Source organism: Trachypithecus francoisi, unplaced genomic scaffold, assembly GCF_009764315.1.
Source record: "Trachypithecus francoisi isolate TF-2019V2 unplaced genomic scaffold, Tfra_2.0 Lachesis_group7, whole genome shotgun sequence".
Lineage (NCBI taxonomy): Eukaryota > Metazoa > Chordata > Mammalia > Primates > Cercopithecidae > Trachypithecus > Trachypithecus francoisi.
The window spans coordinates 36,198,501-36,216,788 of NW_022681472.1; the positions used below are offsets into that span (position 1 = coordinate 36,198,501).

General features: G+C 43.5%; 1 non-coding gene across 1 annotated transcript; it reads right to left on the reverse strand.

Annotated features, from left to right (window-relative positions):
* Window positions 1-16,651: 16,651 nt before the first annotated feature.
* LOC117079730 lies at window positions 16,652-16,843 on the reverse strand. Its single transcript, XR_004435577.1, has one exon. It is a non-coding gene; the product is annotated as a U2 spliceosomal RNA (small nuclear RNA).
* Between the last annotated feature and the right edge of the window lie 1,445 nt (window positions 16,844-18,288).

The following is an 18,288-nucleotide window of genomic DNA, read 5'->3' on the forward strand; positions in this document are numbered from 1 at the left end:
TACAGAAGCTAGAAAGCAAACAAAGTGGCTGTTGTTTTAAGCCACTAAGTTTGGGCAATTTGTTACATAGCAATAAATAATTGAAATAGAAAGCAAGCCATTCACTGTCACCTATAACTCTTGGTTAACAGGGAATGGCTTTGCTTTATTGGAAAGATAGTTAGACTTAGTTCTCTAAACTGAGTTTTGGCCAATGATTTATTGTGAGTTGCAGAGGACACAAGTAAGGGTTCCTCTAGTTAGAGAACACAGGGATATAGGGTCAGAAAAGATGCAGAGAATTATGTGGGGAGTAGGCGGCAAGGTGTGACCTTTAGGGCCTGGCGGGTGGTGGCAGACATGAGTACCCAAATAGATGTTGTGAATAAAACCAGTGATCCCAGGCAGACGGTGGTACCAAGGCTATGAGTGCTGAAGGAGAGAGCGGGGAGGAAGGATAAAAATAAAAGCATAATTATTCAAATAAAAATGTTTATTCATATGCCACATAAAATTATCTACCCTACTACACTTTTGGAAGCACTGCCTAGAAATAACACCCTTTTCATACCTCATGGCTCCTTCTGAAGGAGTCCTTCATAAGGAAGTAAGTAAATAGCGATTTTCTCTTTTTTGAAGAAACTAGATATTTTTTCTTACATAGTGAAACACAGGTCTTTTTTCATTACTCCATGCGGTGGTCACACTTAGCCCCATCAGCACAGTTATACAGGCACAGTCACACACCAAGGAACAGGTAGACACACACACACAAACACACACACACGGACACATTCTTAAACAGGATGTTTTTCAAATTGGCAATCATGAAGAAAAGTTTTCAACTTTTATACTTTCAAAGTTCCTAAAAATAGATGAGTCTATTTGATAGCAATTTTGGCATTTTTGAGGGAAATAAGTTTACTCATATTTTCAAATATTTAAGCTTAAACTGCATAATTAAAGAATTCCATATCATCTTTAATTTGTTTTGTTTGTTTGTTTTTGAGACAGAATTTCACTCTTGTGACCCAGACTGGAGTGCAGTGGTGGCATCTTGGCTCACTGCAACCTCCACCTCCCCAGTTCAAGCTATTCTCCTGCCTCAGCCTCCCGAGTAGCTGGGACTACAGGCATGTGCCACCATGCCTGGCTAATTTTTGTATTTTTAGTAGAGACGGGGTTTCATCATGTTGGCCAGGCTGGTCTCGAACCCCTGACCTCAAATGATCTGCCTGCCTAGGCCTCCCAAAGTGCTACTAAATGTACAGTTTCATCATTAGCCTTTTTTGTACTTTTGTGTTTTTATTTTTTTACTTTTAATTTTTTATCATTGGCCTTTAAAAAATCAAATGAAAGTATTATTGGATAACATAAAGCTTCCCTTGATTTCAAAAAATTCCAGTTTTGTCTACTGCTTGAAACTTTAGGTTATGATCTCATGAGCATGGTATTTCAATGTCTTCCTATGTAGGATGGGTATTTTTCTACTCCAGAACAGGTATTGTTACCATGAGGTAATCTATGTTTAAGAGTGTCATAGGAGGCAGAAGGGAATCACTTGCTGTGTCCTAAAATTTAATATGTAGAGTTTTTTTTTTTTTTTGACACAGAGTCTCGCTTGTGTCATCCAGGCTGGAATGCAGTGGCACGATCTTAGCTCACTGCAACCTCCACATCCCGGGTTCAAGCAATTCTCCTGCCTCAGCCTTCTGAGTACCTGGGACTACAGCTGCGCACCACCACTCTTGGCTAATTTTTGTATTTTTTAGTAGAGATGGGGTTTCACCATGTTGGCCAGGCTGGTCTTGAACTCTTGACCTCATGATCTGCCCACCTCAGCCTCCCAAAGTGCTGGGATTACAGGCGTGAGCCACCACGCCCAGCGAGTTTTATTTTCATACTTTAAAAAATAATTTATTGTTGATAGTGTTTCATGCAGTGGTTATAAGATCATTTTCTTAAAATTGTTAAGCTTTTAATTATTTGGGCTTTTTTAAAAAGATGCCTGAATTTTAAAAATTGCATGTAGCCTGAGGATTTAATGTCTGTTTTGTGTTTATTGTCTGATGAATTTCTTCTGTTATTTGCATTTACTTATTCTGGAATCATGGGATTTTAGAGCTATGAGCTGTCATGGAAGTTGCCTAGTTCTTATCCAACCATTTTATTTGATAATGGAGGCCCAGAGTCAGTTGAATAGTGGTTCAAAGTCACCCAGTATCTACTCATCTGCTTTTGTCTGAATGAATGAATATTTGCATGAGACTTCTGAGAAAGATCCCATTTCTTTGATGGAACAACTCTTCCAGCCGAATAAGGTTAATTGTGCCCTAAGGTGGGCAGCAGCTGAACACCAACATTGGGCTTTCCGGTGAGCAAGGCCTCTCCAGAATGCACAGAGACTTAGACTAAGTCTTTCTTCTGAGACCTGGTTATCCAAGTCCTGCCCGCTTGAAACATCTGTTCCATGGTATGCTTATGCCAGACTGATCCCATCTGTGAAGTTTTTCCCCTCTGAGCTGAGACATAGGTTAGGTGTGATTCCTGCTATATCCTTTCTTATTTTGTCCTGGGGGTCCAGACACAAACCTCGGTAGGAGGCAGCACTTTATAACTGAAAAAAAAAAAACAAAACCCTGTACAGAGGGTTCTTCCACAAATGTATGACCCCAGGTAAGTCACTTAACAGCTCTGGTTTGTAATAGAGTGAATTAGATGATCTCTAAGATAAATGAGGGTGGGGGAAACAGATGTTTAATTGAATCCTAAAAGGACACTAATAGACTAATTTTTCCCTTCTATTTGCATTTATTTTATTTTTATTTTTATTATATATTTATTTTTGAGACGGAGTCTTGCTCTGTCACCCAGGCTGGAGCAGTGTTGTGATCCTGGCTCACTGCAACCTCCGCCTCCCGTATTCAAGCTATTTTCCCACCTCAGCCTCCCGAGTAGCTGGGATTACAGGCGCACGCCACCACACCTGGCTAATTTTTGTATTTTCAGTAGAGGCATGGTTTCACCATGTTGGCCAGGCTGATCTCGAACTCCTGACCTCAAGTGATCTGCCTACCTCAGCTTCCCAAAGTGCTGGGATTACAGACGTGAGCCACCACGCCTGGTGTATTATTATTTTTAAAGTCATGGTAGTAAGTAGCAGTGAACATGGAACATGGATGTAAGTATATTTTAGATAATCTGGAAGTCAAGGTACGGAGAGCTAAAACATGATGTGGAAAGTCACAGGGAGTCTTTGGACACTGCCTACTTAACCTGGTGCAAGGAAAAACCGCTTCTCCCTAACTCAAAATCAGCTATTTAAAATCAACATTCTTGACTACAGATGATTGGTTCAGAGGTGAATACTTGACTGAGGTGGAATCAGTCAATTTTTTTTTGCCCCCATATTTGGCAATAAGAGTCAAGATGGCCAGTTAGTGGTGTACGCAGAACTGAGGTGATAGAAACTAAGCTTTTCTGTGATCACAATTGATTACGTGTTCAGAGGAACACAAAGCTGGTCTGCAGAGGTGAAAAGAAGCTTCATGAAGAGAAAAAAACAGACAAAAAGCAGAAATGGGGAAGGTGTTCTGCCTCTTTCCTGCTAGCTTTGGGGATTTCACCCAGTTCCTTCTGAGGCCAGGATGCACTTGCCCTTGGGCACGATGGAGTATGCCTATGTCCCTGAACCCCAACAATAAACTCCTCCGGTAAACATTGTTAAGCCATCACATAAAAAGGAGCAGAAATATGCTTGTCTAGTGTAGTCTAATGGGCAAGATCAGTTTTTTAGGAAGTACGGTTCTTAGAAAAGAGAAAAATGGGTAAATTCCAGCAAAATCAAATGTGTGGGCTTCACAGGGTCCTGCGCCAGCTGCCGCGCCCCTCCAAGAAACCTCTCTCCGCAGTGCTCCTCAAGCTTGGCCCTAACAAATGAACATGCAGTTGAAAAGTCGCAGGGCCAGGCGCGGTGGCTCAGGCCTGTAATCCCAGCACTTTGGGAGGCCGAGACGGGCGGATCACGAGGTCAGGAGATCGAGACCATCCTGGCTAACCCGGTGAAACCCCGTCTCTACTAAAAAATACAAAAAACTAGCCGGGCGTGGTGGCGGGCGCCTGTAGTCCCAGCTACTCGGGAGGCTGAGGCAGGAGAATGGCGTAAAACCTGGGAGGCGGAGCTTGCAGTGAGCTGAGATCCGGCCACTGCTCTCCAGCCTGGGCGACAGAGCGAGACTCCGTCTCAAAAAAAAAAAAACAAAGAAAAGTCGCTTCCTCAGGGAAGCCTTCCCTCCCCAGTTCCTGTCTCTCTCACCCCCTCAGGCCATAAACAAATAGGCCAGTGATTTCCAAATTAGTAAATTCTACAAAAAGACAATTCTTCAATTACATGTTAATAGTAACAGTATTAATGTTGTCCTCTATGTTTATTTCAAGTTTCAACTAATCAGTTGGCTAAGGATTTTTCTTCTCCTTCTACTCATCTTCTAACCAACGGTCACTCTCTCAAAGTGAATTAGCCAAAATTTTTGGTTCAAAACCAAGAGCTGCGTGTGGTCAGTCCTCTGGATAGGTCTAAGCATGTATGGATGCCTCAGAAATAGCCTGTGCCTTCCACCAGACTAAGGGAAAAGGAGATGGTATTATCTAAAACTTCAGTCTACAAAGAAAGTCAGCAACTTTCTTTGAGCTCGGAAGCCCCCCTGTGAGCCTTCTTCTAATGACACCAGTAACACAAAGTAGATGAAGGAAGCTCTAGCTGAGTGGCTGAAATGTGCTTGTCCAAGTGTACTTTTCCTTGGGTGTTTGGGAAGGCTCCTCTTCACCCCCTACTAACTAATCATTACTATAGGGAGATGAAGAGGGAGAACCCAGATGGAATTCCACCTTTGCCACTGATAATCTGGGTGTCCTTAGGTTAGTTACTGGGCCTCCCTAATCCTCAGTCTTCTCCCTGTAAAATCAGCGCAGTATAATACAGTGTATAGATGGGTGTTGGAGGCTCAATATGAGGACTGCAGGTCATGTTTGTAACTTCATCACCCACATCTCACACAAAGTAACCATGCGCCACATCTTGCTCAAAAAGTTGCCAGCTGTTCTATCAGGTCAGAAAAATCCAGTCGTGTGCTTCAGCCTGTCGCTCCTGTCCCTGTTCAGACTTCTCTCCTGGCATAGCCCTCACCCCAAGTCCTGTCTTCCATCCCTGGACACGATTACAGTTTCCGCTAAATAATGTGTCCTGTCCAGCGAAGTTATTTTCTAATGTGGTGGTGTCACGAGTCTCATTTTATAAGGCCTTTTTTCTTTACCTCATGCTAATCAGGTCCAGATATAATGTTGTTGCTTTTTCTAAGAAAATATATTGCTTCCTTTCTATGTAAACAGCACATGTGCTTAGAATTATTTGGTGATCAATACTAATTAGGTATTCCGCTCAGTAGATGTTTAATGTTTAAATTCTAGGCTTTCATCTAGTCACTTTGAGTTGATTGACCTAAACTCTATATTGATTAAATTGTCTTCTTTTTGTTTGACCTCCTCAGTAAGGGAGGAAAATCATTCAGTTGTATTCCTTCAAATCTCAGATCCAAAAATCAGTCTGTAGGTATAAAAAGAAAAAATAAGGCATACAATAATATCAGTGTGAAATGTTGCTTATGAATTCAATTAAAAGGAACTTTTGCTGAAATAAAAACTGAAATCCCCTGAAAAATTTTTAGTCTCTCTCTCCCCCTCCCGATCTCTTCATTCCTATTTTCTAATAAATCTTATTCAGACTGGAGACCCTACTGGGAAATTTCACTTTTAGTTTTGGGAAATGTCAGTTACCAGTGATGGGAATATCAGAATATTTAAAGCAAAGAAAAAAAGAATCTCTTCTCTCTCACATGTGTTAAAAATAGTCACAGGGTATTTTTCCCTCTAAATTCTGAAAAAGGGGAAAAAGAGCACTTTTTGGACTAACGTTCATGAGGGAGTATTTTCCTAAGGGGAAAACCTTTTTAGAAAATTAGAAGAAACAAAAAGATTTAAAACTGCAATCAGTTCTAGCAGAAGGAGGGGTGGGCCAGAAGGCATCTGTCTGTCCCCTTCTTCCCTGGCTCCCTCCCTCTGGACAGGCGCACAGGGCCATCAGGGAGAATGGCTCTGGCTGCAGGCAAACACCCCCTTTCCCCTTCAGATTGTCAGCAGCAGCAAGAGAGCAGAGTAAGTCCCTGCTCTCTAAAACTTCCTGGGGGCCTGGCCTCTTGAACCTGTTTACCTTGGAGGAGTCTTACCCCGCCCCCAGTCAAGTCAACTGAAATTCAAGCTTGCTCCTGAGCCACGCCTGAAAAAAACCTCTTCCTTTTAGTGCTCCGCCTAAAAACACTGGCAGTACCAATACTGATTCTTACCTCCTCTCCCTATCTCGCCCTCATCCTGAGCCCAGCCTACGATTAGCCCCTGGTCTTGGTGACTCTGCTCAGGGAAAAGCCAATCTTTTGGCCACCTACGTCCCAAATGTTCCCATTTTGTTTCTTTCATGCTCCCTTTCCTCAATCACCCACTGCTGTGTTGTTCTCTTCGCCCAGTCCAGGAAAGGGCCACAGGACTGACTGAGACAGAAGAAAAGATGCAAAGGCAAAAGATTTTAAAGGTGGATATATTCTCATTATTCACTTACAGAGGCCAAATTCAGCACATGACTCTGAACCCCCACTTGACTGATGTGCAGACAAACATGAAATGATGCTTAGTCTATTCCTCCTAATTTGTAGTTGCCTAAGAATTTAAGGTTGTGGTCAGATTTTGATAGAAAATAAAGAAACAAGTCAACGTTTTCCAACAGGGTATAACCAAATTCTAAAAAGATCGTTTGTGAGTAAATTCAGAGTATGTCTTTTAAATATTGTTACAGTTCTAAATAATCATGTGAAGCTACATTAAGAATTTGTGCAAAGAATCAGTAATAGTATTAATGTAGGCGGAAGGCAGTATCCCATGTCTTTAAAGACTTTTTTACTTGTTGCTGCTTTTTTTTTTTTTTAGACAAAATCTCACTCTGTCGCCCAGGCTGGAATGCAGTGGCGTCATCTTGGCTCATTGCAACCTCCGCCTCCTGGGTTCAAGCGACTCTTATGCCTCAGCCTCCCAAGTAGCTGGGACTACAGGCGCCCGCCACCTTGCCTGGTTAATTTTTGTATTTTTAGTAGAGACGGAGTTTCACCATGTTGGCCAGGCTGCTCTACTTGCTTAGTTTCTTAAAACAAATGTACTCTTATCTCTGCCATTTTGCTATATCAAAGTCAATACAATGATTATCTTTCAAAGCCTTTTTATAATATTGCTATTGCACAGTTTTCGACTCCTTGAATGAAAAAGGCTTGGATAATAACTACTGAGGAACACTTAAAAATACTGATTCTTGAATTTACATGTCTGTCTACTGCCAGAAAAATTGGACAAAAGTGAGAAATTCAATTAATTTGTGTGTGTGTGGTTTTTTTTTTTTGCCCACACTTAGAGTCCATATTATTCTAGATGAGATTTGAGGGAGGTTCTGCTCTTGTGGAATGTGTAGTCAGGGAACAAACTAATTGCTCAGAGATGGTAGGTTTGGGGTCTTCAACCCAACCCTGTTGACTACTATTGGGCAAATCTGGGCAGGTTTTATGCCCTTTCAAAACTTCAGTTTCCTCATCTATCAAATGGTATCTAAATTAGTACCTGTCTTCTAAGTTTAAGATAATTCAGTAAAATGCAAATGTCTGTAAATTGCTTAGAATAGTGCCTGGAATTCAGCGAACTGTCACAAAATGCTACATATCAACTAGTTGGGAATCTAATTCTAGAAGTCATGTATGTTATGTCAAAATAAGTGAACATTTAGAGTTTCATAGATAAACTTACAGTTCACAGAATTTGCTTACATTTTTCATCTTTTCTTTTTGGTCAGCGACAGAGTGGAAACCAGATGGGATATCACACAATTACAAACCCACGAGTTTTCCTGTTACTTTAAGGTAGATGCCTAATTTGGGAGTATGTGGGCAGAAGAAACCAAAAAATGTTCCTTTGGATAATACCTGAAAACAGGGGTTACCAATTTGGATTTTCAGAACAAACAGCAAAACAAAAGCTCTGACTCTATCCACAGAAAGTGTTTTTTGGGCTTCCGAGGATTCTTTGACCTTTGCTTTAGGAAACATGGACAGCCTTACATTTGATTGGTGAATTTTCTGCTGGTGTTTTGTTTTTTTTTAAACCATGTTCCCTGCCTGAAAGCTAAACCTATTTATGGTGAGCGCTGTTTTTTCAATTAGGTTTATTTTCATTTTCCCATAAGCCATGTTAGCTGAGAACTTCCAAAAGTTTATTTTTCTTCTCTTTGCTTTTTATAATGGTTTTTAAAATAAAATATACAGCACTTAACTATAGATTTTCTCTGGAAATACTCATGTCTGAAATAAGCTTTTTTTCCACACCTTTAACACCACGTCATAAGAGCTATTCAAAAATGCCTTTCTGAATGTAATTGTCCATTTTTGTGGCAAACTCTTCGAGAGCAAGGATCGCGTCCGGTTCGCCAGCTTTGTGAAATATCTTGTGCAAGCTGGCGCTTAGCAAACAGTATTTAAGAATGATGATCTGTTTGTGACTCGGCTTCTCCCAAACATTTTCAGCTGGTTATCAGAAAACATTGTTTAAAATTCCAAGCTTAGCATTAGTAATATGTTTTCTCCACGAGGTCCCTGATTTGGGGTGAGGGATGGACTGAAAACGAAAACCCACATCACCTTTCTAATAGTTGTGTAACGGAAAATATTCTCTGGTGAAAACACTCCAGGCGAAAGTGAGACTTAGCTCGGAATTCCCTCGGCGGCCGGCGCCTCCCCTCCGGGGGCCTGGCTCGCAGCCCGTCGGGACGAGGGTCTGCACGTCCTCGAGGGACTGAGGGCTGCTCTGGGTGAGGATGGGAAGGCGAGAGGGGTCCTCTCGCCAAGGGAGAGAGCCCTAGGCCCGCTCCCGGGGCGCTGCTCTTCCCGGGCTGGGGTGGGTGGCAGCTGCAGCAGGACCTCGCTCCGTCCCGGCCGCCCGCAGCCCCGCGCCTCCTCCCAGCGCCCGGTGTCCCACGGGCCTGCGCGGTCCCCGCCCGCTCCGGCTCCCGCGCCTCCCTCCCCCAGGCAGCTGGGGCAGGAATTCGGCTGGAGAATCTGGCCCGGGCACCCAGCCCTGGAGGGCTGGACGGGTTTGCCCGGGGCCGCGCCCTCATCCCGGCTCTCCATCCCGCCCTCCTCCCAGCTCTGGCTCCTCCACTCCTTCCCCTCTCCCGCCGGCTCTCCCCGCCTCTGTTCCTCCCGCTCCCCCTCCCGCGCTCCTTCTCCCTGCCCCCATCCACGCCGCCGCCCCCGGTCTTTCTTCCTGCCCCAGCTCCTGCCCTGCTCCCCTTCTCCCTGCTCCCCTTCTCCCTGCTCCCCTCCTCCTCGCCCCTCCTCCCCTGTTCCCCTCCTCCCCTCCTCCCCCGCTCCTCTTCCCGGTTTGCGGAGCTCCCACGCTGTTGCTATGGAGGCGCCCGCGGCTGTTCGCGGCCAGGCGGGAGCTGCCCTGGGGCCCTGGGGACGGAGCAGAGACTCTGCCCAAGGCTCGGGCGCCTCGCCGCATTGGGGCCCAGGAACAAAGCGCGCCCTCCCCCACCCCGGGAGTGCGCTGTGAGACCCTCAGGCGTCCCGGGCCCCCAGGCTTAAGACCACCGCGAATCTGCTCGCCCCCAACCTCTGTGGGCAGGACCCCTGGGGCCGGGGTGACAGCTGCGCTCTACCGCGCTACCTTCCTGGCCCCCCGAAGATCACTCCCGCTCGCCCCATCCCGGAGGTGTCACTGGGGCCGGAGGACGGCCAGATGGCCCCATTTAACAGGACTATCCCTTTTGTTGGGGGCCGAAGCAGCGTCCAGGCCAATTTACATAGGAAAATGGGGTTTGTGTCCCCAATTCAGTGCAGTGCCCCGACAGCTGGTGGCTCTGTCATCATGTCAGGACCCCACAGCATGATGTTTAAAGTGGCTTTATCTGTGCAGATGTGTGAGTGTGAATAGCAATTGACTGGGAACCAGTAGCTACTAGGTCTGGCTTGGAGATACTAAGCATTCTCAGAGGAAATTTTATCAGCCCGGTCACCGAATAAGAGCCTAGACGGGAAAAGGCCTGCTGAAGACTTCTGATGCTCTCCTACAGACCTTTTAGCTTATCATTTTATTCAGAAGTCTAAAAAGCCAAATTGTTTAGGTCTGAGGAGGGCTTTGAAATCCTTAACTATTTACAGCTTGGTCATTGCTTGTAAAAGTTGTGAGGCTGAACATAAAAACGGTTTAAGGAGGACTGCTAAGACTTAAAAAAAACGATGAAAGATCTAATCTAATTCATTTTATTGAACTAGTTTGACTCAGCTGGTTTGTGTCCAGAACGATAGCCTGTAGTAGGCTGAAAGTTATCATGTGTTTAGTTTGGATTCAGTAGCTTAAACATGTGTACTTACATTGCAGCATATTGGAACAGGGAGAAACTTTCTTATTTTATTAGAGAAGAATTTGAGGATCAGACAAGTTAAGTGATTTTCCCAAGATCACACAACTCTGTGAAATATGATCTAAATTGTTCAAATCCGTAAAAGACAAAGGAAGAGGACATTTGAAAAGACAGTAGTTTTAGAAGCCCTTGAAAATACCTCCATCATGAAGCTCTGGATCTGCAAGAGGTGGGGGCTTTTGAATTAAAAAAAAGCAGCAACCACTCTTGCACCTTTCCCCCAGTACGCTGGAGCCACCAACAGGTAACTCCCTAGAAGACAAGGGATCCAGAGGAATTTTTTTCCTGCACCTTTATACATTCATCATCTTTGGCTGAGACTGTATTGGAACCAATTCTAGCCACTAAAGTTTTCTAGAACTGTGCACTGGGACTAGTGACTTCGTTTCCACAGAAGCTATCATTTTGTAACAAAGATGGAAAGTATAATATATGTTTAGGATTTGTAGGCAATGGGAAATTGAAGCTGGGCTGGGACCTTCTTAGTCCCCATTTTTAGGTAGGGCATAAGGACTCTTATGGAACCCGCATTCACCTTACCAGAGGGTAGGGAAGTTAATTTCGAAAGGCTTTTTTTGTTTGTTTTTTGGACAGGGTCTCACTCTGTCACCCAGGCTGGAGTGATTCGGTCATAACTCATTACAGCCTTGAATTCCTGGACTCAAGTGATCCTTATGCCTCAGCCTCCCAAGTACGTAGGACTACAGGTGCTCACCACCACATTGGCTTACTTGGGAAGGGATTGGAGCTCCCCAGAACAACGGCACTACCTACCTTTATAATAATTTAAAAGAATCTTTGAAAGATGGTCTCTCTCTCACTCTTTTTTTTTTTTTGAGACAGAGTCTCGTTCTGTCCCCCAGGCTGGAGTGCAGCGGCACAATCTTGGCTCACTGCCAGCTCCGCCTCCCGGGGTCACCTCATTCTCCTGCCTCAGCCTCCTGAGTAGCTGGTACTACAGGCACCTGCCACCACACCCGGCTAATTTTTTGTATTTTTAGTAGAGACGGGGTTTCACCGTGTTAACCAGGATGGTCTCGATCTCCTGACCTCGTGATCCACCCACCTCGGCCTCCCAAAGTGCTGGGATTTCAGGTATGAGCCCAGCCGAAAGATGGTCTCTTTACATCAAGAAGTGTATTGGAAGAACTCTGTTGTCCAAATTTCCCAATAGACTTCTATTGGCTAACCCCCCTGCCTTTAATCTTAAGTGAGTTTATAATAATTTAGGAAAGAATGCCTCTGGGGAAGGTTTTAATTGAGCTGTAGTGAACCACAGGATGCCACATTAAGAAGAGAATATTTGAGTTTGCACACTGCACTTCAAACATGAGAAAGAACAGGGACGTGTAGCTGGATTGGAACTGGAGAAGGGTGTTCATTTCTGCTCTGCTTCTCACACCAGAACACATTAGCATTTTTTTTTTTTTTTTTTGCCTCATATTTGTTTGGGTCCATGTACTACCTAGATGAGAGTACCAAATACATAATGGAGACACTAGGTAATGAACATAAGAACCTCTCAATCATTGGAAAGAGAGGTATCTTTAGAGTCACTAAAAAAGTGTTATATTTTAAAAATAATTGTATACAAGGAAGGTATTCGAAATTGACCCCAGCGTCACCACTACCACGCAGTACCCTCTATCCCCTTCACTGTTTTGTTTTTATTTTTATTTTTATAAAGCACTTCTATTGGTTAACTACCAAGGTGTAACAAACAGCCCCCAAACTCAATCTCACACAATGACCATTTATTATTTTAGCTCATGCATCTGGGGTCCACTGGAGGTCACCAGATCTAGGCTGGGCACATTGGGTGGCTCTGCTTATGCTGGCTGGGCTCATATGTGCATCTGAGAGTCTCCTGGGGCACTGAGTGGGACTGAGGAAGCTTTGCTGAAGCAGCTCTGCTCTGTATCTCTTATCTCGTTGAACCCGCAGACCAGCCTGGGCATGTTCTCAGGCAATGGCAAAACAGCAAGAAAGGCCTTGGAGTCATGAAAGCCTCTTGTTTCTCTAGAATAAATAGCCAGGAGCAGGCATGCTGTCATTTCTACCTCATTTTGTTGGTCAAAGCAAGTCACATGGCCAACCTCAAAGTCAAGGGAAAGGAGAAAAAGCCCCACTCACTGCAGAAAACATGACAAAGGGAATGGAGAGAGGGAGAATGAAGAGTTAGGGCCATTAATGCAATCAACTACAGCACTTGCCACCATCTAATTTACATATTTTGCTTGTGTTTGTTCTCTTGCTGCTGGAATGTAAACTCCCTATTGGTATGGACTTTAGAGGATATATTGCTATATCCCCAACATCCAGAACAGTAGCACATTATAGATGTTTAATAAATATAAGGAATGAGTCAATTAGGAGGATTACATTAATTATTTTGGGTTATGCAGGAAACCAAACACTCCTTAAGATGGCATGTAAGTTTGTGTTAGTTTATCCTAAATTGATTGTATAAATCTTTTAAATTTTATTTTATTTTATTTTTTTAAACAGAGTCTCACTCTGTTGCCCAGGTTGGAGTGCAGTGGCACAGTCTTCGCTCACTGCAACCTCTGCCTGCCAGGTTCAAGGGATTCTCATGTCTCAGCCTCCCAAGTAGCTGGTTCTATAGGCATGCACCACCATGCCTGGCTAGTTTTTATATTAAACGTTTTTAGTAGAGATGGGGTTTTACCATGTTGGCCAGGCTGGTCTCAAACTCCTGACCTCAAGTGATCTGCCTCCCTTGGCCTCCTAAAGTGCTGGGATTACAGGCATGAGCCACCATGCCTGGCTGATGGTATAAGTGTTCTGATTTAAAGATTATTACCCATATTTGTAGAAAGTGCTGGCTATTTAGAATAAACATTTCTTAAACTTAAAACAAGTCTATATTTCAAAATGGTTTAACATTTCCCTAGAACATATAAACAAGTACCATATAAAAGTAGATTGGTTTCATGGGCAGAAAATTAGAAGTAGGGAGAGGGGGAATTTTACACATATTTTGGCAGAAAATATATTGCTTCTTCCTATATGGAAATAATACTAATATAATTTCAAGCTTTCAGAATCTGAATCTGAAATATTCTCAGGACTTTTGGATTTGAGCTATTCCAAACAGGTGTGGGATACAGGATATTACTCACCCAAATAACTTTTTTTAGGGTTTTTGGATCCACAGAAATTCACTTATTTCTGTCCTTTTTCTGTCCCACTTTACCTAATCCAGAAGACAGCTCAAAGGAGTTTTCTTTAGGTCATGCTTTCTAAGGGGATTCCTATGCAATGTATGTTTTTAAAAATTTCCTTGGAATTTGGATTTGTGCTGCCATTTTTTGACTGTGACAGATGATGAGGTAGGAGATAAAGTAGGTGTTAATGCTCCATTACGTAAAGGGGAGTTTTGTGTATGTCCATACTTAGCAACAGGCTAATTTGGGACTCCTACGAGACACCCAAGTCTTGAACGCTGGAGTATCTGAAGTTTCAACATGCCAAGTGACTAACTCCTCAGATGGGCATCTTTTACACCCGAAAGCAGGATTCCAGGTGGATGTATTATTTTGGATTAAAGGGGAACCTGGAAAGTTAGGGGCCTAGACACATCCTGAATTCTAGTTCTTTCTCTGTCTCCAGACTACTGAATAGAATCCCTACAAACAATGAGTATTGCAAGTTATACATTTAAAAGGTTATAAACATTTCTCAGAAAGGTTTCATTTACCAATTTACATGAACATACTTGCCCTATTGTTATTAAGACCCCCAAAAGGGTTTAGCTAGTTTATTTTAACTTTAGCCCTTTGGTCTGGGAGTTTGGAGAGGGTCTTTGGTTCATTCATTCAGCAATCATTCATTGAGGACCTACCGCATGCACCGAGTGCAATTAGACAGAGTCCTTGGCCCTAAGACACTCACAAGTGCCTTAAGATTTACAAGTCAAGGGGCAATTTCAGCACAGGCGGATAAGAGCTAGATTGGAAAAAGGGTGCTGTGAAGGTTCAGAGGGAGAGGTGCCTAGGGACATCACGGGAGGCAAGGAAAGTAAACTAACATTGGTCGTCGTTTGATGCCTTCGGATTTGCAGAAGTCCTTTTATATTCCTTCTCTCCTCCCATCCTGACACTAGCCCTCCCTGCAGGCCAGGGCAAGGGTATCCTTCCTATGACCCTAATATTCCTGTGTGAGGCTGAAGTGTATACAACCTCAACATTGTACACTTTGTAAGGGATTTAACCTGCATTCACACCTGGGTCTGCTGGTAGAAAGGAGCCTGGTGGATCTTGGGCAGAGCAGCTCCTGGGCTCTGGAGCTGGTGTCAAGGAGATGCCTACCTGCAGTATCAGGATGAAGGTAGGTGGAGCCAGACAGGAGATGCTTGAGGCCTGGGAAGAAAAAGCCAATCAGGACAGAGGTCTAGGATTGGCTGCAAAATGTGTTGTCTGAACAACACACAAACAACAATAAAGGGAGAGCAAAGGAGAAAGAGAAGAAAGACAATAGAGCCCACTGAAGAACAAAATATGTCAGTAAGGTCAGAGTGCCAGTAAGGCCAAACTGAAAAATACAGGGAACGGCAAACAGGAGCAAATTATTCATCACCCCAATTCTCACCCGCAAATGGAGATACCGTTCTAACAGAGCAGGTGTGAGGATAAGAGGCAACAGAATTAAAGACTGTGTGGTAATGTCATCTCAGATGCTCAGGAACTGTGACAACTCCTAAATGTAGGTGTGGCTGTTACACTACACACAATAGAAAGTAAAAAATACTTTTTTTTTTTTTTCCTGGATCAAATTCCAAGGTATGTGTACTTCCAAGGGTCTTGGAAGTGAAATTTTGAATATGGAAGCATATCTCTTCTCAGTTATGTGTGGGTCCCCTGGTCCCACAAGGTTATGTAAGGCCTACAAAGCAGGTACCTATAAAATTAGGATGACAGATTCAATTTCCAAAGTAAGTGATTTTACCATCTCCTAAGCATAGCAAGAGCTGCAGCTGAACTCAGACTCCGGTTCAGAGTTTGCTGTCGTGCACACCTCGCGGGGGTTGAACATCAGTTGGAATGGGTGCCTTCGGTGATCATCAGCACTACTCACAAACATTCTGATTCTCTCCTTCCAAGCATGTGGTAGGATTGTACTTTTTGTTCCCTTAAGGCTAAGCATGGGATATCCTTTGGCTGATGAAATGTGTTCATAAGTAATTTGTGTCACATGTAAGCAGCCTTTAGTTAGGAGCCTGGCCACAGAAGACCTGAAGCATTTATTTTTTTAAGATAGAGTCTTGCTGTGTCACCCAGGCTGGAGTGCAGTGGCATGATCTTGGCTCACTGCAACCTCTGCCTCCTGGGTTCAAGCGATTCTCCTGCCTCAGCATCCTGAGTAACTGGGACTACATGCGTGCACCCCCATGCCCGGCTAATTTTTGTTTTTTTTTTGGTTTGTGTTTTTTGAGGTGGAGTCTCGCTCTGTCACCCAGGCTGGACTGCAGTGGCGCAATCTCGGCTCACTGCAATCTCCACCTCCAGGGTTCACACCATTTTCCTGCCTCAGCCTCCTGAGTAGCTGGGACTACAGGCACCCACCACCTTGCCCGGCTAATTTTTTGTATTTTTTAGTAGAGATGGGGTTTCACCGTGTTAGCCAGGATGGTCTCTATCTCCCAACCTCGTGATCCGCCTGCCTCAGCCTCCCAAAGTGCTGGGATTACAGGTGTGAGCCACCGGCACCCGGCTATAATTTTTGTATTTTTAGTAGAGACAAGGTTTCATTATGTTGGCCAGACAGGTCTCGAACTCCTGACCTTAAGTGATGTGCCTGCCTTGGCCTCCCAAAGTGCTGGGATTATAGGGGTTAGCCACCACGCCCAGCCCCCACATGGAGCATTTAGAGATGGAGCCTCTGTCAGCTTGGCTTCCTGGATGACTCAGATGGGCAGACAGCCCCTGACACCTGCATCACACACATAGAAGACACAAGAAGTAAATCTTTTGCCATGCTTCACTGCTATTATTTCCAGTTGTTTCTGCTGCATAACTTGGCCTATTTTGACTGATACATTTGATATTCTAGAGCCTGTTTTTTTTGTTTGTTTGTTTTTTGTGGGAGGAGTGCACCGTTTCTGGAAGTACCGCACCAGGTTGATGAGTCAGGTGGACGGAGCAAGCTCCTATTCCATCTCCTTGCTGCAGAAAATCCACTTAGTATGTTGTACTCAGATAGAGGACATATCAGATATTAACTGTAGATATTCACTAAGATACTACACTTGATCTTAGCCAAAGGCCAAAAGGCCAAAAAGCAATGAGCCATTTTTTTTTTTTTTTTTCAATTTAAGGAGGAGAGAGTTTTTGTTAGTTTCTCTTGCTTCTTTTGTTGAGGAAACAGGAGTATAGAAGGGCCAAGAACAGTGGAAGGACATACATGTGCCTGTTCTCCATTTGGGCCCGCAGTCTAGTATGAAGTCCCAGTGGATAGCCAGCAGCGACAGCAGGAGCAGGCAAACACAGGTGGCTTTGTTACAGAACATGCCTGAGACATCACTCTGGAGACTCCCAGAAATGACCAAGGGAGATTTGGGAAGAGTGGCTAAGGTCCTGGTGTTACACTGGAGGTGCTAGGAACTACTGCCATTTGGAATTAAAATTACTGTGACCTTATGTGTTTATATAGGCTCAGGAGGTAGGAGGACAGCGAGTCAGATAATAATTCAGCTGCTTTGGTTCATCGAGGCCTGGAGCATGTCTGCAAACGTGTGACAATATACACCTATTGATCTTTCTGATTGACTGTTGGCCTTATGCTCTGTCATTTGTCCACGTAGACTACTTTTATCTGGCAGTATGGATCAGTGTATATTTTCTTTAGCAGTTAAACTGAATGTATAAAGTATTAATTTTGTGAGGAAGAAAACCAAAATGTTTAATTAAAAAGCCAGTATAATTTCTAGACTTCATCACGGGACCGATTTTCCTTTTTTTTTTTTTTTTTAAATAAAATAGTTTTCTTTCTGGGAGAGAGGTGTGAAGTGTTTGGCTAAACTGTATTTACCTTGTCTATAGTAATGACTTTAAGAAAGCCAACAAACTCTCCCAAGGTAGATTTTATAAGGGGTGAAGGATGCTGGAAAGGAAGAAATAATAGAGAAACTGTTATGAAAGCAAAGATATTTGTGTGACTGCAAATGGTACAAAAAATAGGAACTTTTTTGTTATCATCAAACTTAAGTTGAATTGCATGAGGCTTTCATTTTAACACCCTGCCACAAACCCACAAATTCAGCTATGCTATCCAGGAAATGTTATTTACAGTTTACCCTCACCTTAGACTCTCTGACCCTTGAAGACACCTTAGAGGATTGGCTGCCCCTTTCTCTCTCCTCTAGTTTATCATCTTTGCCTCTTGTCTTTAGGCAGCAGCACAGAATTTCCTGATGACACCTGCTTGTGACCCCAGCTTTGAGAATCCATTAATTCTTCTCCATCTGCTTGGATCGATAGCTAAGGCAACCCTGGGCATCACAGTTTTGTGCACAGTAGAGCCATCCATTTTCCTCTTGAAAAATCGTGTAAAAATTGGGAACAATGTCAACATGCAAAATAGAATTTCTTCTTTGGATAGTCAATGGCAAATTACTTCTGTTACTATTACATTTCTTTCAAATATTATAACTTAAAAATGTATAAAGCTCTTTCAAATGAAGTAACTCATTTTTTTTTTTACCCCAAAATGGTAAAGTCCAA